The 22,949-nt window shown below is 37.6% G+C and overlaps 1 protein-coding gene across 6 annotated transcripts in view; it reads right to left on the minus strand.

Moving 5' to 3' along the window:
- The window catches only part of SIPA1L2 (signal induced proliferation associated 1 like 2), a 139,646-nt gene that overhangs the window by 111,339 nt on the left and 5,358 nt on the right, over nucleotides 1-22,949 (minus strand). The window lies entirely within an intron of this gene.

Genomic DNA, 22,949 nt, shown 5'->3' on the forward strand with positions numbered 1-22,949 from the left:
GTCTGAGAAAAATTATAAAATTTCATAAAATATTTTGAGGGAAGATGGTTCTTTTCACAAAGTTTAGAAGACATTTTGCTAGAATTTGTGGAATGACTTCCAGCCAGCAAAGCATCTAACGCTTCAAACTTCACATTCTACATGCTGAAAAAGGAGAGCTGTTGAAACATTAACAGATGTCTAAACTGCAGAAATCTACCTCATACATATCAATATATCATTATTTTACCTCATTCTGAAGTATACATAAAGTATTTTAGGTCTCTCTGATCAACATACAGAGGTATGGCACATAAAGCTACCATGTACCAATAAGGTTATCTGGTTTTGTATGTTATCTGTATTAACACAGTTTCAAAGGGAGTTTATTGTTATCATGATCTCAGATAGTAAAATCTGACTTGAAAACACAATGTTACATTCATATTGAAAGAAAGGAAAACACACAGCAGGAAGAGATGCTATTTCCTCTACTAAATCACCACCATCAGGATAAAAATAATTCTAGTAAGTATTTTGCAAGCTAGTGTACACAATGAAAAGGCACACAAAGCCTCAACAGTCTAGAGTCAACTGCAAATCTAGATCTTACAGTAACCAGTAACAGACAAACAAAAAATATTTCTCAAAGAATTTCCAAATTGCCTATTTATGGATATAGAAAGTAGAATCCATTGATCTAGAGTTAAGTGGAATTTAGAGAATTATATAATTCTTTCATGAAATAGCCAAATGGGAAAACGCTACGCTTTGTCCATCTATTAATATTTTTTAATCCATAGTTCATATAAAGAACACTGCATCAGGAAAAAAAATAAGAATTGAAAAGAAAAATTTAGAATATTTAAAAAAAAAATCAATGCTTCAACAGCATTCTTCACAAGTTTTCTTCATAGCATCTTCCCCTACATCCATGAAGAAACAATTGAAAAATTACTCAAAACTTGAATTAACATAAGTTCCTTTAAATTCACATAAAGTAACAAATTCCAAATCAGAAGTCAGGAGAAACTACATCTTTTTTTTTAAAATGTATTTTAAAAACATCTTTATGGCATTAGACTTCATAAGACTCCTCTGTGTAAGGCAAATGTCATACAGACACCTGGACACCTATTTTACTAAGCCCAGAGTACCACCCAGGGTTACTTTTTTCTCCAAGTAATACATGCATCTGTTTTGCTACTCTGTTGGTCCTTTTTTTGTTGTTGTTTTTTTGTTTTCTAAATGTGCTGGAACTGCAAACCAGGGCCTTGTCTCTATAGGGAATGTCACTGAGTAAACCAGCTTGGCCAACGACAAGGCAAAGAAGAGTTCATTTAAGATACCTGAACTGCGAGTAGAAGTAATTATTTAGAAGGCCAATCCTTATCACGACTCCTATTTGGCAAAGGGTCAGAAAGTCAAAACCGTTGCCTGCCATGCAATGCACACCATCTTCAATGGTTAGAAATATACTTGTCTTGATCTCAAATTCTTAAAGCCACAACTCTTAGGTGCAAAACAGAAGAATACATAAATCTATCAGAATAAAGAGGATGGAATATAAAGCATATAATGCTGAACATTAAATCACCATAAATTCTTCCTTCCTTCTCAACCTGATGTGAAGACCACCTCTCCCTGAATCTTTGGTATTATTTATGTCTGATATTTTAGTATTTCCCTTTGTACTTTACTATCACAGGAAAAACAGAAAGAGATAAAATCATCAGTACCAGATATCCAATTTTCTCCAAGCAAGTTTTCTTTCTCTACAAAAAGTTTTGACTATGGAGAAGAAACTGACTGGCCAGAAAGAACGGCCCGGATTGACAGCACCCAAGTCAGAAAAGCCTAGCTCCAAGTAGGCCTCCTACTTGCCTCACACTTGCAGTAGGCCTCACTGATGGTCACTGCAGGGAGAAGCTCCACAGCAAGTTCAGTATGTCCATAAAAACAACTTGCTTCACATTTACTGTAGAGTCAACCTATACAGATTAAGTCTAATTTCTATGGATATATCTGAAGGAAAAAAACAGGAATGTTAAGGGGGAGGAAGCAGTGAAACTCTGATAGCCTCATAAATCTAACAGGAAAGTTTGATTCAAACTTCCATACATACAATAACAAACTGGATTATTACATTTGCAAGATGTATAAAGAAACCATTTCTTATAAATACAAAACTAATGGTTTTCTCATTAAAGAATACTCAAGACAAGATTGTAATTACATCCAAAATCCCACTGACATGGAAAACTAAGTTCAAAGTTTTAAGTAGTCCAGCAAAAGTAATTCCACACAGCTCACAGACTAGCTGATGCCAAGTTGAATCACTTGCTCTGTATTGTAGGATACTACTGGCCTTTCTTTCTTCAAGATTCCAAACTTGAGAGGGAACCTTATGCTTTCCTCTATACCTAGCTCTTTTGGCAAGCCTCCGCACAGAATGAAGAAGAATTAAAAAAATACAAAGAAACAAACAAAATTTCTGGTCTAGAGGAGAACAACAAACAAGCACAGGCAGCAAGGATAGAATCATTTCATTTCTTCTATAAGGACAAAGGCAGGGTATGTGCTCCATTCATCAAGACATGCCAGAAGGTGGACCACTCTCAGTTTCCATTCACATATTCCAGTCTTATTTGCCAAGTTAGACCAAAATGCCCTGATATCAGGATTTCTGTGCAAGGAACCAAATCTACCAAACAGAGAAAAGATTTTTTTTCTAACATGGTACACTGCTGCCCAGCATCTAAGTACACATTCTGAAACCAAAAGTGGAGTTTTGTGTATATTAAGCAAGCAGACTTTTAAAAAGCAAACACATCATCTTTTATAAAAAAGATGGAGAAGGACTCTTTATTTGGGTAGATAATGATAGGACAAAGGGGTTTAGCTTAAGACGAAGTCTTAAATTAAAAGAGGATAGATTTAGACTAGATATAAGGAGGAAATTCTTCACTCAGAGGGTTGTGAGGCACTGGAAAAGGCTGCCTGGGGAGGCTGTGGATACCCCATGCCTGGAGGTGTTCAAGGCCAGGTTGGATGGGGCTTTGGGCAACCTGATCTAGTGGGTGGCATCCCTGCCTATGTCACAGGGGTTGTAGTTAGACGATCTTTAAGGTTCCTTCCAACCCAAGCCACTCTACAATTCTTCACTTCTGTGTTTGCAATTGCCTTTTCTTGGCATTCAAGTATTAACTGCATTTAATATTTGGAGCAGAAGAAACGACAAAAATTGCTACAACGAGTTTCCATTAACAAGTATGACTACAGTAGAAGAACTACAGGTAAAATATATATAGTTTATGACAAGTAATATTTCATGTATATTTTCTCTACTTTGCTTTGTTTTATAAGCAAAGCTGTTGTCTATTCTACCAGCTTATATATACACCTGAGATTTCAAGAAAGGTAGATTATTCTATAATACTTGGGCAACATTTAAGTACTCCAAAACCACAATTCTTAACAGTGATAAAGGTTCTTAGTGGTGCTAGAGAAGATGAATGAAAACCAAATAATTAGTCACAGAAATTAATCTCACAACGTAAGCAAGAATAAGACATCCTGATTCACACCAGAATTATAGTTAGTATGTATCACAGGTCAAGCAGAACTTTGAGAATACATACAGGTGACATGCATATTTGAATCTAAACAGGACATTTCTTTAGCAAAGGTAAGTGTATTACAAAGACAGCTTTTTTTTTTTCTTTTTTAATAAAATCCACGTTCCATAAGCTCTTAGCTTTTATTTTGAAGTGTAGCCCATATATGATTAAGTTCTTAAAATGACCACAAGTCACACTCAGGAATTAGAACCAAACCAAAGTGCTCCATGTTCTAACTCCTGCTTTGATTTCAGCAACTAATGGGGGTATCTAGCAGTTCTCAGGATCAAGACTGAGGCGATTACATGTATTTTGCTTCTTATTTCCCCTCTAAAAGCTAAACTCAATTTAACTCCATATAACTTCCAATATTCCCAACACAATAGGTTGATCTCTGTAAAGGCACTTTTCCTTCCTTTCATACAGAAAACATCCCGTAAACAGCTTATTTCCCACTCTTTAAGTGACTTCTTTTGTTTACAGGAAGGAAAAGAACAGAAATATTGCCATGGAACAGTGAGAGCTGAAAAGGTCTGTTTCATTTCTCACTGTGCAGGTGTTTCATACATGAAATCTGTTGTAATCTTTCATTTCAGAAAGAAAACATGCTGCTCCTTTTTGAAGTACAGACTGAGAAATAGAAAACAAAAAAGCTAAGGAAGTAGCAGTATGCCTCACTGTGGAGCAAACTGAAAATATACAATAAACAAGCCACAAGCAAGGTCCACAAGGTGCTTGCTTTTCTTAGCTCTGGGTAGTAAGACACAGAAAAACAAGAGACACTAAGATTTAGAAAGTGAAATGTAATAAGAGCATGGTCTCAGGGAAACAACACTTATTCCTGATCGGGTATTCACTTGTCTTGCATTCCAACTCTCCTGAAGCTCCAGCCCCATCTCCCCTTTTTCCATGTAGCTCCTGTTATAACACAGTATTTCTTTCAAGGTCCAAGAATGTAGTAGCTATACAAGCTAGTATCTTTGCTTTAAAACTTCTAAGAAGACTGGTCTGGGACACAGCAATTCTTTTATATGTTGACTTGTGAACAAGGCCTTCCCTCTGAATCCATAAGTCAGATGCAGTTCTAAAAATAGCCAGGTAGATGAGGGCACTAACAATGCAGTAGTTTACCACTCAGTTTCAAAAGGATTTTTGGGAGTTAATACTATCACAAACTTAAATTGGCCTCTACAAAAGGGATACCTTATTTGATCCAGGCTGGCCTAAGGTCACCAGCTACAGGTCCATTTGGAGATGCCTTGCCATCCCAGTACACATTGCTCCTAGTTCCATGGCATACAGCAGAGGCACAATGCCTCCCCAGGGGCTGCAGTGCCAAACCCAGGCAGAGATCTCAGTGCCATACAGGGAATGGCACTCACTCACCACAGAGCATGCTGCCCAGACACCCATCCCACAACTCAAAGCCACAGGAAGGCAGTTGTAAGGACTGGGTGGGCCAAACACAGCTTGAGGGTCAGATGGATCACACTGCTTCAATCAAAATATTTTCATTAAAACATGCAATTACTTAGAGTTTGTTAAAAACAGCCTTCCATATCAAGCTGCACTGTCACATTATGTGATCAGTTACCTGGGGAAACAAATTACATCACTGCAGTCTGAATACTTAAGGAAAGATTTGCTAATTAAGGGCAATTAATTACACAGTAGTACTTATTTGAAAAGCAATATCCATTCAGATTTGTCTGCTTAAGTCTCACTGACTGGTGAGAAGAATTGTTCATGGAGCTTGCTGAGTTACCTATAATTTCAGATGATCCTTTCTCTGAGATAGTTTAATAAAGAGCATTTGTTAGGAAACTGATATAAGGTGAACAGGGCAATACACACTGGGGCTTCACTCCCTAAAATAGGGAAGAATGTAAATGGGTCTATCTTTAGGACATCAATATTTTCTTACATGCACTCAGATGTAACTCTGCCTTTATCCTGAATATGAAAAGTCAGCTAGCCCTGCTCTGACTTGGAAGAGTTCCAGCACATTTAGAAAATCACCTCAAGTAAAGAGTATTCTTCATTATAAAAACAGAAAACGTAAGCTAGGTATAGCTGTACCCTCTGAACTTTGTCTTTAACTGGGAAAAAGTTTGTGCCTTACACTAAAATGATTTTTCTCAGAAATGAGCAGAACATTCCACGTTGCTCATCACTTCACTAGAAGTCTTCTTACCTATGCTAAATTGGCAGTTACTGTGGAATGTATCTATTTTTTAATAAAATTCTATAAAGACTTAGCTCTACATTTTCAACGTCACCTCACACTCTACCATTCTTGTACATAATGTGTACACCATCTTCATTCCTACCTTTTCTCTTTTTATTTTATGAAAATGTTCAATTCTAGGCATTTTTTCCTCCTCTTTTCAAACTCGTTTTGACCACACAGCAAAAACATTTAATAATCAAGACCACAAAGAAAGCATGAAACCATATCAATTGACACTACAAAATATCAGACTTGGACCCCAAATTATAGAAAATACAGTTTACAATATAAAGTAGATAATGTAGCCACTTTCTGATCTATTCTGTCACACCTTGTTTTGAATGTCTTCGCTACTTCTCTGTTCTCTGCCAGAAATAGCTTAGCATTTACTCTTCACATTTTTTTCCATGTGATTTTTTTCTTTGTACTATTTCATACCATGTTTCACAGAAATAAAGTAAACAGCTTAAATACAAATGTTTTGGCATAACCACAACAAAGTTGAGTACCACTCCACCTAATGAAAGAGAAAGGGGCTGTCATCCTCCCTGTGTTGAGCAACACCTGAGTTTAACAATAAGACCTGCAATGCTTTTGATACCCACCAAACACAAAAAGGAGAAAATACGGAAGTGTAAATGTTGAAAATGTTAATGATAAAGAGGACTTACCAGCCCGAGAATGAAGTTACTAAGTAAGGCAGATATCATTGACTGCATCCACAGTAAAGCAGATGGGAAGTTAGTAATAAGATGAGGTACTACAGAATTTCCTACTAAAGGTGAGAGGAATAAAAACTGACTTAAGGCAACTGCTTAAAAGCAGTGAAGATGCAAAAAAAATATTCACAAGTTTGAAAACAAATGAGAAATACACTTAATTACATTGTTGTGAATGTTTATTCACACAGACAATGAAATGAAAAATCTGATGCTCTTCCCATAGGGCTGCTCAATACTTTGTCAGTAACTTTTGTCTGGGGTGAAAGAGTAAATTCACCACCCCGCTCCCCCCTTGGAATACAAGATTTTAAGTATAATAATATATATATATATATATATTTTTTTTTTTTTTCCATCAGCCCTGTTTTCTTCAGGAGTGAAAAGTGGGGTGGTTTTCAAATACTAACAGTGGAGGGGATTTTTTCTTTGTAGTGTTATTTTCTCTCATATTCAAGATTAGAGTTTTGGGAATACCATTTGAGAATGCCTTACTCTGTGCGCAACAATGCCTTTTTAACAGTGTTGTTTGCTTTTTCAAATGAAAATATGAGATATAGTTATGTAGAATGTGATAATAAAAGACAGGAGATAAAGAATGAACAAAAACCTAATTTGATGTAGGTGAGTTTTTTAAAGTTGCGACTACAGTTCTGGTGGCAGCACAACCATGTAAGCACACAACATGGAGCTGAAAGGTTAACCCATCCCCCAGTGAGCAAGTCAATGTAAGTGCGTGTTTTGGAGCATGGATCATGGAACCATGAAAGTGAGTTCTGGAAGACTTCTGGAAGCCATCAATTTCAACCTCCTGCTTGGAGCAGGACTGCCAGCAGCACTACAAAAGGTCAGGGATGGCTTAGTTTTGCTGACTCATGCAGAACTCCAAAGATGAAAAAAATCAGCAGCTTCTCCAGGCAGCCCATTCCTGAGTTACACTGCCCCCCCACTGCCATTCTTCCTCCTGTCTAACTTGAGCCTATCAAACCACAGTTTGTGGCCTTTGGCCCATCTGCTACCATTGAGAAAAACTGGGCTCCACCATTTTTGTAACTGCCCTTCAGCTACCCATGGGATGCTATCAGATCACCTACTAGCTGCTGCTTTGGCAGAACAATCAGTCCTAGCCCTGCCAAGCTCTCCTGGCAGGTCGTGTACTCTATGCAGTTGGCCTCCTACCTGGGTTATTGGTGCTCCCCAGTTCTTCAACATCCCTCTTGAACTCTGGGAAGCAAAACCGAGTATTTAACACGTATCAAAGCCTTTAATGTACCATCCAGATCTCCTACTGAAGATCTCTTCTCCACTGAAATATCCAGTTATTAAAAAAAAAAGTCTGCCAAGTTTAGCAATTGATTTGATCACTTCTTCAGTCAACACACTTAAAACATCATAGCACTTTTCATATACATTGAACTTAAGCATTTAATTGAAAAAACTACTCAAAATTCTGTACAGTCCTCCTTCAACCTTAACTCTATGATACGTCACTGAAAAGACTGACAATGCCTACAAATTGCATTTAAACGTCTCCTGTTCCTCTTTGAAGCACAGAGACAAAAATAGCATAACTGGTCATCAAAGCCATTCCAAGAATATGAGTCTCATAATTTACCACTATTGCTTTTTATAGTCAACGTGCAATTACAGGGTGTAATAGTAGAGTGGAATAAGCCAGATTAAACACACACGATGCAAAACATAATAGAATACATTAAGGAAAACGTACCATAGAAAATAAAGAATTAATAATGATCCTGTTGAGGACTGCAGAGATCTAGACACTCATCTGAGCTGATAAGTACGTTATAACATACCTTAACACAAACACTACCCCTCTTTCAGGTTTGGATTGACTAACTTGGAACCAGCCCAAAACTTTCAACATCTGAAGTAGCATTAATTCATATCCATAGATCTATTTAGTGACAAACTTCAGCTACACGGTGACTCTAGTATCACTGAAGACAAAGAGAACTTATGGAAAAAAAAATCACTGCAATTTCACCCATTAACTGTACTAGGAGAAATACCATCTTTTATGGAAGTCATAATGCTGGATGTTTTAGAATGTAGTTGATCTTACATAAAAGATCTGAAGTCCAAAGTGTAAGCTTTATATAACAATTTTGATTTGAATAAAGATTTTTAGAGGTTGAAATTAGAAAATTGTTTTTGTATTACTTTACATAACTAAACATTAATTCTTTGATTACTTTGATTAAAGAAACATTTTTACTAAGTTTTAGACTTCTATCGTAACTAAGGCCCATTATTTATATACTTACACCACAGTCTAGTATAGTTTTTTGTCTGGCAAACTATATATATACATCATTTTCAGCATGTTTTAGTCCAAAACATTTTGATTTATTTTCTCACCACTGTATTTCACTCATCCAGTGCTTCCCTGAACAGTTACTAAATAATTGTTATCACCTGCTGGGGGGCTTTTTTTTGTTTTGACAGAGGTTTTTTGGTCATGCTTATCTATCTCCCCGATACAGCTGCAAAGACGGCTCATTCACAAGCATTTTTATTAAGTGTAATGAAGAAATCTGCATAGCTATGAAATTTTTCACTATTTATCATATACAAATCAGTCTTTGTAGAACTGCGTAGAGAAATCTGAGTAAACAGTATCATTTCCATGTTGTATTTTACAGAAACTGGATCTACATCACAGAACTCAACTTCAGGTGGAGGTTCACCTTTTCCTCTAATGAGGATTGCAGCCTATACTTCTGTTCCCCATTTCCTTGTCTTTACTGGATGGCAAAACAGAAGAATAGTCAGTGACTTAAACTTTCAGCTAAAACTTGGTTTCCGGTCAGGATTATCTCATTTTATTTCGTTTTTACATATATGTTTGTAAAATTTATTTATTTTTTTCCAAACAGAATTTGAATTAAACAAAATTTCCAGTTTAAATTCTTAAACCCATTTTTCCTACACATGAAGCTTCAAAATCTTGCTTCAAAGAGCACAGTTTGCGTGGTTCTGAACGGAAAACACACTGCATGTATTTCAGGCGTGCCTAAATAAACCAACCTGACAATCAAACTAGAAGCATCCCATATGCCCTATAGCACAAGAGGAGAGATGATGAAAAGGAACAGATAATGGCCTGCCTGCTGCAAAACAAAAATTACTAATACTAAACTTTGTTCGCTGTACCAAAAAAAAAAAAAACACAACATGAAAGCAGTACTTGTTCTGGACTTTTATAGACTACTGTCTTGGGAAAAAACAACAACGCATCTAAATTACTGAATAATTAGCAGGGATGACAGTTTCACATTGCCATGTGCCATATACAGTTATTTTTGTTCCATCTTCAGATAAGATTCTCTGAGTTTGTATATTTCAAGAGGCCATCTGCTGCTGAACTTAAATAAGTGTCCTTAATTGTTAAGTAGTTACAGCTATTGAATATTTGTGAAATAGGAATAATAGCCACCTATAAGATGCTTTAAAAAATAAAATATAACGTTAGACAAGAGAGACAAATATAACGTTAGACTATCCGTGCCCCATATTTTTGCAGTTTAGAACTCAACATGCACCACAGAAATTAAGATAAAAAAAAAAATCAATCTCAATTTAAAACTCCAGTTAAAATTTAACAGATTTCAACAGGATTCAAACGTGACCTAACCTACTTTTAAGTAAAACAACAGTTTTTGATCATATTAAAGTGCTTCAAAATAAATGTAAATATAAAACTAGAAGAACACATTAGGATATTACGGTTCAATATATTCAGTGAAGCAAAATGCAAATGACTAAATTTATAAAAAGAGAAGAACTTATTCTTTCAATGTCTGCTTTCTAAGTCACGAGCTTGTACTTTTTTCCCCCCACCCAAACATTTGTTGCAATAGATTTAAGATTCATGCTCTTAGTCCATACATTGGAGAGAGAGCAGATTAAAGTAATGAGTGCTGTTTAACTGTGACATAAAAGGACAGCAAGTTCCTTGCCATTCTGTTTTTACACCCAAACATTTTACAAATAATCTTATATGAAAAAGACATTCTGCTAAGTAGCACAGATTGAACAAAGCTCAATAGTGTTGGCACCACATCATGCTGTATCTTCTGCCTTAAAAGTCTACTCATTCAGTGCACTCATCTTCAGTCTTGTGAACACAGCCTTTTGGACCTGTTAAAAACATTCATTAACTAAGAGAAATTTAACCTGACCTGAAACAAACTTTCAAAGTTGCCAGAATTCTAGAAACATACAGCTGATATCTCAGCCACTGAATCAAAACTAAACCAAGACGAACCCTTCTAGTATAAAGTTCCAGTTATTATTAGGAGGAAGGTTGGAATAAAACACTAATTGATTTACAAGGCATTTTGAAACTCTGTGTACCACCATACAGTTTTAGCTCATTCATGCACTTGTGTAACAACTTATGCCCAGTAAGGATGCTATCTACATTATATTCAGTTCTAAAAACTGGAATAGGATAAAAGAGTAATGGAAAGTAGTGGTTAGATGATCTACCGTTTATACCAGGTATAGTTATCTAACACCCAAAACCAGAACAATTTAAATTAAACATCAGCCAGCTTACAACGTAGCCCCAATTTTGTGACAGTAACATTTTGACAGTCTTAAAGACTTACTGGGATGTTTAAAAAGGTAAAGTATTACATTGTCTGTGTTCTGAAATGATTCCACAGACCAAGGATAATTTGTCTCTTTCTGCTACTTTGTAATACCCAGATGACTGAAAGAACAAAAAACCAGCAGTGATCCATTTAGATCTGAGAGCTTACTGCTTTTTAGTTTGCGTGGTTCTGAAGGGGACAGACAATGAAAGAGTCGGTCACAATTAGGTTTTCTCTTTCTACATTTCTGATGAACGTGCACACATGCATACCCATTGATTCACCTCTCCCCCACCTGGCCAAGATTTCCTTCTCTCCCCAACCCAAGAGTGGCTTCTGTTGTACTTTACTTCTTTCTGGTAGAAGGCTCTGCTTAAGAAATTCCACATGGCAAGAATGTTAAGACTGGCTTGCCAAGAAAACAGCACATCAAGACTGAGTGGTACTTAAAAAAAAAATCCCTGAGACAACTGTGCAACTGCAATACACATGTGATAACTGCAAAGCATGTAAAAGTAACGTAAATGTCACCCAGCCCTAAATTCCCCTTCTGATTAAGTTATTAGTATTTGTTTCAGTCATGATAATCAGCCAGAGGATTTCTAAGTAACTCATACTTTTAAGAACAAATAGGTGCAAATGTGTTGTGTTTTTTTTTTTTTTTTTTAAACTGAAAACAGAAGTTTTTTCAATTTAATGTACTCTTTGGATGTATGGACTACAAGGAAAAAAATCTAATATCTTTTGAAGTATGAAGAGGGCAGAACACTTTTGTCTGACGACTTTTTTTTATTCCCAACAACAGGACAAAGATAGTATCCAGAGTTAAGAGATACTTTAAAGACTGACAGGGAAGGTACAAAACACAGAGAAGTCAGGATTCTGACCTTAGCATTATGAAAGGGACAAGTGATAGATAACCTTGCAGGCATCAGACTTGGTTTTAGGGAAACAGAAATCAGGCCAGGACAGTGGGAGTAAGCCTATAGCCAGGCTTCATCTCTTTGTACCAAAAGTGACAGGTGAAGAGAGCCTGTATCAGCTCCATGGAGCGGTGACAGTGCTGTACAAAGACAGGCTCATTCGGGGGGGGGGGGAGGGGGGAGGGTTGTTCCTTGCATATCAGCCCATTACAAAAGACACATTCAGCTTTTAGACAGAATTTTTCTGTTCTGTTAAGGCCATAAGGTTAGCCCAGTCATACCAGTCACCCACTTGTGAACCCCTACACAAATAGGTCATCACTTTGGCATAAACTGCTCCTGATATAATAATGGAAAAGTAGTCAAAAAAAAAAAAAGAAATCCCAAGCTTGTTTTGTATGTCTTTCTGTAACAGAATCTAACTACACAAATATTCTACCCAACACATCAATGATCACAAAACTTAGACCTGTACCTCATTTGTACTGGTCAAAGAACATGAGGAAAGACCTGAAGAGGATTATTTTGATGGAAGAAGGACAACAACAAACACTGAAGTCATCTGATATAGTGCTTAACAGCTAAAAAGGAAACTTTTTTCCCAGCTTTCAATCTAAAAGTTTTGATCATTTTGAACATATGTATATATAAAGTATTCATAATAATTATTTTCATATTCCATGTGTTTCCATTCACTTGGTCTCATTCTCCCTCTAAGATCGTCTTGAAGACAACAAATATACATTTTCATTCAATGTTTGTAAGCGAGCACCTAATCTAAAGTCCATCAGTTTGTTGAGAGAAACTGCTGTTATTCATCAATTTCCCACAAAATAGAAAAGTTGCTACCTCTTGATAGTGAATACTATCAACTATTCTAACAAAATAATGCTATCTTTATTAACCTATCTTCACCATGTGCTAGTGGTTTTTAAGTTGCTCATCTTTGACCATAAAAACACACTGGTGGCTATGGTAGTCACATAGGCAGGAGAAAGAAAAGTGAACGAACAAGGAACCTCTGCCAAGGATTCCAGGGTTATCATTAAATTTATGAACAACCTCCAGAGCATACATACTAACTGTATGTACCAGACTAGACATTTTAAAATAGTAACAGTAATCTGATTCTATGGGAGACAAAACCCATTTCAAAATATTCAAGGTGTTGGTGACATACAGAGCCCAAGAGGCTTAGAAACATTGAAACCCCAAGTTGGAAGGGACCCACAAGGCTTTTATCACTATCATACCTGAAGGTCAGACAATATTTATTTAAATATAGAATCTATGTGATATAGGTTACTAACGCTCTACGTACCAAATAGGAATAAAAAGGCTAAGATTTGTACTCTGAAAAGTGTTTAGGCACTTGAACTCCACTGAGTTAGGAATAACCAAAAATAGCCATTGTCTTTGTGTTCTATAGATGCACTTCCTGATCTTCAGAACCTCTCGCAATGAATGAAAACATTTCTCTAACTGATGAGACACAAAATCATTCAAGTCTAACTAGCTTATAAGGACAGAGCATTCTCAAAAATGAAAAAATAAAAACAGAAGTAAACACTATTGTCTATTCATTTATTTAAAGGACAACCTATCATGGGAAGAATTCAAACATAGCCAAAAACACCTCCCTCTGCCCTGAATTTTCTAATATTACATACTGTACCAGTCCCATACAAGACATTGCTGGAAAATGCATTCCCCTAACTTGCCAGTGGCCAAGGGGCAACCTGTGCTTTTGGCCTACTCAGGGCTGAGAGCACGTCCTCGTGGCAGCAGTAAGTGTGAAACCTTGCAGGCAGGGATCGAGTCTGAGCGCACACTCCCAGCCAGAAGGGATCCTGAGCTGCCGTCAGCGAGAGGCACACTCTGCCTCTGGCGAGAGACATGATGCCCCTCTGGGCGCAGCAATGCACCCAGGGTTTGAGTTATACCATTGTACCTCATGCCCACACTTTTGAAACAAAGAAGAAAAGGGATTTTGTTGTTCCACAAGCGGGTAATGACAGTCAGTAGAGGGGTGTGGGAGACAGAATAGAGCATGGAAAAAGCATAATGACTTTTATTGTAGAAGGAGAGACCATGTGGGAGGAGGAGAGTATTAGAGTGGAAATTATGTTGTTATGGTTTTAGAGAGAAAATGTATTCTAAACAGTTTTTTTCTTTTAAATTTATTGCCAAAAAGGTTGAAGGCCATAAACATTTTATTAGAAGCTGAAGTTTTAGGTTTCATAACATCTCATAACTGCAAGGTTTTACTGTGGTCAGCTCAACTATGAGAGTTTTTATATTATTGCTATAAATCACCTGGGCTACTGGTAATTAGTTACAATTTTGTTTTAGTGTTTCTCCCCAAGATTGTCTCTCCAAAAGGCTTGGAACATTAGTTTCTATCAGTTTATTCCCAAGTAAGTAACCCCATTAGGACATGAGCTGACTTTGAATTACTACCTTCTTGTGGGGAGAGGAGAAGCAGAACAAAACACAGAACACTATGGCTAAATAAAACAACTTGAAAGCAAGATAAAGCATGTGTGTGCTGAAACTTCTGCTTCAAGGAAGAGGTGAAGAAAAGCGTTTCCTGGGGAATGAATGGAAAGCAGAAGTCTGACTGACAGCTATTCCCTTAAGTCATCAATGCCTGAACAGAAGGACACAAGTTCAACCCCACAGCTTCCACCCAAGCATTCTCCACCTTTCCTCCTTTTCCACCACCTCAAACTCCTTCTGCCTCCTCCAGCAGTCTATGGGCTAGGAAAAAAAAAAATCACTTCCATCTGAATATATATTTAATATTATCAGAACAATTAATATTAGTTAGCAGCTAGTAGTAAGTTCCCACTCTTACACCCCTTTGCTCTATGCACATTAAAATGTTGTGCACATAATGATACTGTCTATGCAGCCTTCCCCTTAGTCATCTTCCCCTTTGTGCAAGTGCAGTAGCACAAAACAGGGAAGAAAATAATGACTTAAAGTTCAGCTTAAATTATTCTTCCTGTTCTTAAAAAAAAGTACGTTACTTCACACAGGGGAAAATTCAAAGTATTGCAGAAACAGCACTTTGAAGGTAGAATTTTCCCACAGTGTATTAGCTGTTTGATGAGCACTTTGTCTCCTCATTATTCACAAGAAAATCATAAGACTTTTCACTATGCTATCCTATCTTCTTTTTCCTCCTCCAAATTGCTTCTCTGGAAGTGCAACACTTCATATATATATATATAGGGAAAAAAAAAAGACAACACAAAAAGACACTTTTGGAAGTAACAGCAATTAGTGGCTAAAGCAAAATATGCCTCACATGACAAAGCAAGATCACTAACTTGCTAATAGTTTCCAAGGTAGCTGGTACTGCACCAGAGATTGAGCACAGTATTTTTCCCTCCTATAGCCCTTCGTAATTTTCAGAAAAATACTGCAGAAGAAAGCACCAGCCTCTGTAAGCAATGGTTTTAGACATTCTCCAAAAACAACAGCTTAGAAGTATGACTATGACTCACAGCTCTATGCATTTCTCTCAGGGCACTGAAAGTTTCTAATAAGCATAACATTCCAGATTCTGACATGGAAAAGTGCCATGCCATATATCTTTTCTCTGCAGAGCAGAAAAGGGCTGTTTCATAAACTGCCAGTATCCTACAAAACAGGGAAAATGCTCTTCACAACTATCAAATGAAAACACTGATGATTTTTTTTTCTATGGAGCAATTTATATTTTTGAATGATACTTATATTTCACTGTTTCCATTGCTAAAGATGACAAGAAGCATCTTCTTGGACAGTGTTTCTGACAAACATAACATCCTCGTTTTTCCTGCATGTTTCACTCTAATTAAGGTCCTCAAAATAAATAGGTAGATCTTAAGCAATTTCACTCTACCCATTGAAACAAATGGTCTGAAAATATCATTATGTAGGGACGTGACTAGAAAGACCCTGGACTGAAAGGCAACAACATAGCTAGCTAGCTTCACTTAAGGCATTGATTTGTAAAATCTCTATGTTCATATCAAAGCTGGAGGAATATTTCAAATCAACGTTAACTGGGACAAATAAAGCCTTTTCAAGACCTAACAATTCCACACTGATTTCAGAAGACTGATTTTCATGAATTACTTTCTACAGCTACTGTTGAGGTGAGGTAGCATGACATACTGCTACTACTATATTTTACGTCTCCATACTGTCACCATTTGGCATGCAAGCCATGCTTGATATATTTAGAAACTCCACAAGAGCTACTGCATCAGGTGGGATTCTGCAAGCATCAAGGAGCATCTGGCTCAGGATCAACAGCTCTACATAGAAGTAAGATTCCTTAGATCAGCAAAATGTTATTAAAAAGAAATGCTGTTGATACAACCTGGAACTAAGAAAGTACCCGATAACAACACCACAATGAGACCAGAAAAAGAGAAAACTGACTCTCCTGAAAAGAAGCTAGAACTAAATCAGTTCATTAGATGAAGCCAACGATCAATCTTTAAGTCAGTCTTCCTTCATATTTTCAAGAACGACCTTAACACCAACACGAAGTTAGAAACCACTTGGACTGCAAAGGAAGGTCAAAATGTAACCAAGAAGAGTAAACTAAGTTTTGAGGAACATTTCCCCCCCCCCCCCCCCCCCCCTTTTTTTTAAATGTGCAAAGTCATTCATTCAAGAACTAGAAGAAAAGATGTTGATCAGTCTTGTAGCTCCATCAGCAGAAAACACCAGAAAGAATAACCATGACACTGTGCTCAACATGAACACGCAACTCTACAATATTTCCAGGTAGAGATAATGCTTTAATGTCATTTTATTTGCCACAGATAAAACCGTGCAGAACACTGCTTAGGTTCTTCCTAGCCATAACAAAAGCATAGGAACAGAACAAGCACAGAGAAGAGCCCTGTTTTCTAGTCATCGTACCACACAAGAGGAAGTTACACATCTGTCTTGTTTAAAGGCTGCTTAGAAGTTTGGCTAATTTTACCTCAGAAAAGTGAGGTCTGACTGAGCAAGTTGTCTTCTAAAAGGAAGAAAGGAAGAGTATGTAGGCTAAACAAAGATACACGTAAAAAAAAAATCAGACAAACGGGCTGCAGTCTCAGCATGTGCTCCACATACAACTTCGCAGAAAGTTCTAGTCCTCAGTAGAGTCTCTGGAACAGTCTTCCATTACATGTATAGGATGGGAGGGAAAAAAAAAAAAAAACAGAAAATCTAGGACAGCAACCCACCATTGAATCAAGATCAATGATGTAGTTGTTTACTAAAGCAACAGGATTAACAAGTACACAAATAGTTGAGTTCAGGGCAAAAGAGGTTTCAGGCTAGGACTGCCAATCTATATCTATCATCAACCTTAAAATTAAACAATTCTGGAGATCCATCAGTGTTACAAAATTAAAGTTTCATCTCCTTTTCTTGAAAATATAAGTCAAAAGGACATCAGACTGAGCTTCTCCCTATCCTTCACAATACCATGCAAAAGGTTGACAAAAGAGATTCCTTCCCACCTTTAAAAAAAAAAATCTTGTAACCCTCCCTGTCAAGTGACAAGCACTATCAGGGTCATTTCAACTTCAAGGAGTTTTACCCTAAAGGAAATTCTTTCCATTCCCTTTCCTGTTTGCTACGATTAACTCAGCGTGCATTTACAATCTCTTTCATACTGAAGCCGAATGTTACACTAAACCCTGAATTTTTAAACACTTAATAAAACGGCACACAAAAAAACAAACAAAGATCTGAAGGTCCGTTTCATGGTTTGGTAAGCATAGAAATATTTAGAAGTATAATTACTGTGAAGTTGGATGAGCAAGAACAGGAACTGTCTCAATCTTCTGAGGTTCTGCTGACTCTTGTTTATAGTTAACGAAGCTAAGAGGTAAGACTAAACACAGAAAGGTATAAGCAGCAGCTGCTTGCAGAGCTGAACCACTTTATTTTAGATTTTTAAATAACATGACATCACATCATTTTTTTTTCCAGTCATATGGATAACTCTAGCATAGATTATCAGAAGTTGCACAATAGTAAAATTAGCAGTCAGAGCAAAAGAATACAAATGTAGTTTTGACTGGCTGAGAGCCAATTTCAAACTCGTATTGTCCTGCTCTTTAAGAGCAAAACAATCTTTTGGAAGAGATCCAACTGAAAAGCTCAATAGACGTTCACACACTCAAATTCCAGTATTGCTAATCATCTTGTAGAATTCAGTGACGAGGCCAGCAATGCATATCTGAAGCAAAACCTGAACGGATGCTATTTTCTTTAAGTGCTTATTCTTTTGTAAGAGTTATAAAATATTTAACTGCCAATAATTTGCTAGTTCTCGTCAACTGATTTAAACAGTGTATTTTGTACTCATATATTCTTTGTCTTAGACTAATAATAAAATCTTCCCAACAACATAGTACAGAAATATTCTGTACTATAACAAATTAAGTAGAAACAGAGTGGAGCATCAACTAAAATTCTCAATTATCAGACCGACTAACATTGAAAGAAAACCTTTCATAGAATAATTCACACTGAATGGTACCTCAGGACATCATCTAACTGAACATCCTGCTCAAAGCACTGAATTCAGACCAACTCGCTTAGGCCTTTGTCCAGTCTGGTCTTAAGAACTGGAAAGTATGGAGCTTCCACCGCCTGTGCTACCTGTTTCCATTCCCCTAGTCCTCGCAGTGAATTTTGCTTCCTAATGCCAGATCGGAACCTCACCTGTTCTAGATTATAAGCACTGTCATCTCCTACCCTCCTTAAAGGACCTGCCCCTGTCCTACTAACCTCTTCTTGGGTATCGCAAGGCAGCTGTTGGGTTCCCCCCAAATTTTGTCGTCTCAGCTATGCAGACCCAGTTCTCTCAGCCTCTCCTTATGTTCTCCAGCCCAACATTTCAGTGCCCAGCCACTGCGCTAGCTTCAGTTTAATCAATCTTTCTCGTGCATTCAAGGAATCAAAACTGGATGCAATATATCCAATGCAGTCTAAGGAATGCTGAACACTGACAACCTCCTGGTCATAAAGCTTAGTGTGTGGCCACCAGAAGACAGAGATATGCTGACACGTCCATCAGCACGCACAGGTCCTTTTCAACAAACCTACTTCCCAGGCGGGCAGCCCCCAGGCTATACCGTGGCAAGAGACTCTCCCACCCCAGGCATAAGAAATCACATTTATCCTTGTTGAATGCCACAAGGTTTATTACGGTCCATTCCTCCAGCCTCTAAATCACAGAGCACTGTCCTCAACCATGCCAATGACTCCCCCAGTCAGATGTCACATATAAATTTGATGAGGATAGGCTTTATCTTCTCCAGGTCAGATAAAGGTACAAAACAGGATAGGTCCCTGTCCACTTGTAACTGATCTCCAGTCAGAGTACAAACCACTGGCTGCAAATTTTTTGAGCTTGACAGTCCAGTCACTGTCTCATTCCTCTAGCTCTCCCATCCAAAACATAACACTGTAATTTGGTTACACAAGTGCTGTGAAAATTGCGCGAGAAGCCTGGATAAACATCAAGGTAGATGATGGGCAAACTGCCATAAGCAATATTAAATCTAACCTTATAGAACTTATTGTGTCAGCAATATACATAAAGCTCCCAGAACTACTGATAAAGATTATGTAAAAGATACTCAGGGACTTCACAGAAGGATATTTTAATGATTGTTTAGGAAAAAAAAAATTGCACTAGATTTCTTACTCTTAGGGAAGAAAACATAGGGATAAAGAAGAATATGCTTATAGTCCCTGAGGAGAAACACTGACTTCGCCACCCAAGGTAGGAAACCAAAATGCATTATCCCCCTTATCCATGAATGATGCAATGGGAAAGACATCATACTACAGCAAACAAAGCAGAATTACTCAAAAATTAAAATTTTTGATCAATGTAATTGATTATTTCATATAAAGCTGCAACAGATATGTTGACCTCTACTTAGAGGATTTCTAAGTGAGGAAATTTTCACAGTGCCCCCCACAAGTGACTAGAAGCCAGGACAACACTTGCTGGGAGTCCACAAAGAATGGTTTGTTGAAAAGTGGTGTGGGCCTTTTTTGCTTTGCATTTGTTTTTTTCCAACCTGGTTACCTGACATTAAGTCACAGTGAGGAGGATCTAACATATTTTAGATGCATCTTATCATTACTTTTCCCACAGTTATTCCTGTAGCTGCCACAAAGAATTGTACTAAGAGATGTGGCTGAAACAGCTGGTAAAGCAAAGATGCGGTTCAGGAGAATCTCTAAGGTGCAACTTTAACACTGCTGACCTACAGGCATACTGAATATGGTAAAACAAGTGAACACTGACACAGCTGGGTAGAGTCTACACAAGAAAGAGAAAAAACATTAACAATGAACATATTTCCTAGGAAAAAAGAATATTAATATGCATATATGCAAATACCCCATTTTAATATGCAGCCACAAAATTTTCATAGGCATAGAGCAAGACAGATATTTAATTGTTTGTGCATACAAAGACATAGTTTGTATCACATTACCAGGCACAACAGCACACTACACATTGATAACATGAGTATAATCTTAAATATTTAACAGTACATAAAAATGCAGCAGTAAAGTTGAAACTAAAAGTCAATACAAAATGCAATATCTATTGCTGCAGAACAGTATGATGTAAAGAATGGTCAGCTACTTCTAAGAACTATTTTCTAAGGAAACAAGCTTTATGCAATCACACTGTGAAACTCCTCCCTCCACCTCAAGATTGTTTGGGGCCTGTTTGACTCAGCAAGATTTGAAAAAAAGAGTAATTACACTTACAGAAATTTAATTAGAAAAAAAATTACACAACCACAGAGAAAAAGCACAAGGCGTCCCAAGTCATCCATTAGGGCTGGAGCACCTCTCCTATGAAGGAAGGCTGAGAGAACTGGGGATGGTCAGCCTGCAGAAGAGAAGTCTTCCTCTTCTAAGGGAGACCTGAGAGTGGCCTTCTAGTACTAAAAGGGGGCTTATAAAAAAAAAAAAAGATGTAGAGCAACATTTTACACAGGCAGGTAGTGATAGGACAAGGGGTAACGGTTTTAAACTAAAAGAGGGGAGATTTAGTTTAGACATAAGGAAGAAATTCTTCCCTCAGAGGGTGGTGAGGCTGCCCAGAGAAGCTGTAGGTGCCCAAGGCCTGGCTGGATGGGGCTTTGGGCAACCTGGTCTGGTGGGAGGTGTCCCTGCCCATGGCAGGGGGTTGGAACCAGGTGATCCTTAAGGTCCTTTCCTACCCAAACCATTCTGTGATTCTGTGAATTGTGAGAGAAGCACCAACATTAGCAGACCTATCAAATCTCAAACTCATAGATTAATGAAGCACTGCTTGCCCTTCATTCAGAAGCCTCCAGTAGCGATAATAATTTTTCAGGGATCTAGGATAAGAGACTAACAGAAGTTCAGAATTCCAGCAAGTCCCTCTGACCTAACAGCAGCAACCTCAATACATCTAGAAAACTCTGTTGGAGCTCAACTGATATTTGCTAGCCTGTCTTTTTGGTGTGGCACTCTGAGCAACCACCTTTACAGCTCTCACCCAGTTCAGATAATCTCATCTGTCCTGTCTCCTTTGCAAGCTGGTAAAATTCTACTTCTGAAGAGAAGTGGAAATAAGCAAAACTGTTCTCACATTGCTATGGATTACAATGACCATTGTGTTTGCTTCACTCAGTCTCACTATCTTCAGAAAGATGGATTTGGAATGGTTTCCTATACAAACAAGACTGTGATTGAAAGAGACAAATACACCAAGAAAGTTGCAGAATAGCAGAGAATCTGAGAGGGGGAAGACAGCCACCTCCAGACCAACTGCCTAGTAAGGGAGAAAGGATCTAAGTATTCACAGGTTTACCCCAATAGCTTCTGATTCTGTCAGGCAGTTCCTACAACTGCCTATGGTATCTCTGTCAAATTATTCAGTGAATAGACAGTTGTCTCAGTTGTCCAAAAACGGAACTTGAAATAGAAAGTTACTGTTTGATGAAGGATTTTAACTATTTGGACACCATTTCACTGTTTTATATAGTTAAACCCAGACCAAAGAATTTGGGGATCAGACTAAGGTGTATCTAGGTATCAGCAACATAAAGGGAGGAAACCGTGGAAGTGCCAAAACAAGACCCATCTGTTAGCGTATTCTATGAAATAAAAAAATTCCTCAAAGCTATTTGAAAGTTTTCCTCACATAATTGTCCTTGTTGAACAACCACCAAGTCTCCCACCCCAAACGTATCAACAACCTAAAAGTTATTTCAGTTCAAATTACTGCATCTCCTGCACATATTGGCCATGCACAGAGAAGCACCTTCCAGTCATTTAGTTAGCTGTGTCTCATTTAGCATGTGACAAGAATAGTAGTTCTTCAAAATGGCAACACAAACAGTAACTGTGTAGTTTATCATTAGACACCAATTTCATACCACATTTTGAAGGAACATATGACAAACTAAACTGAGTCCCCAGTGGTTTCACTTGTTATCATTCCAGTATCAGGCTGGAGCTCACTGACATAACATAGCCTTAAACTAATTCCTGCCTTCTCTCAACTCCTATCACAGGTTCTATACTGTCAAACATAAAACGTTTTTCTCTAAGCCTCTGATGGAAGAGAACAGAGGAGTAATGACAACACTGCTGAGAAAATAGGCCATGGGTTTGTAAATACAATGGGTTGTTTTGCATTAGTCCAATGAACAAAATTATTCTCACACTGGGTTTGCATTCATCATCAATTAGAATTTTTACATGACAAACCCAGAGCATCCTGCTGAACCCAAATCACAGCTGGCAATCCTCGTGAGGCAACACAACCCTCTTTGAAACAGCTC

The sequence above is a fragment of the Cygnus olor genome, chromosome 3, assembly GCF_009769625.2.
Source record: "Cygnus olor isolate bCygOlo1 chromosome 3, bCygOlo1.pri.v2, whole genome shotgun sequence".
Classification (NCBI taxonomy): domain Eukaryota; kingdom Metazoa; phylum Chordata; class Aves; order Anseriformes; family Anatidae; genus Cygnus; species Cygnus olor.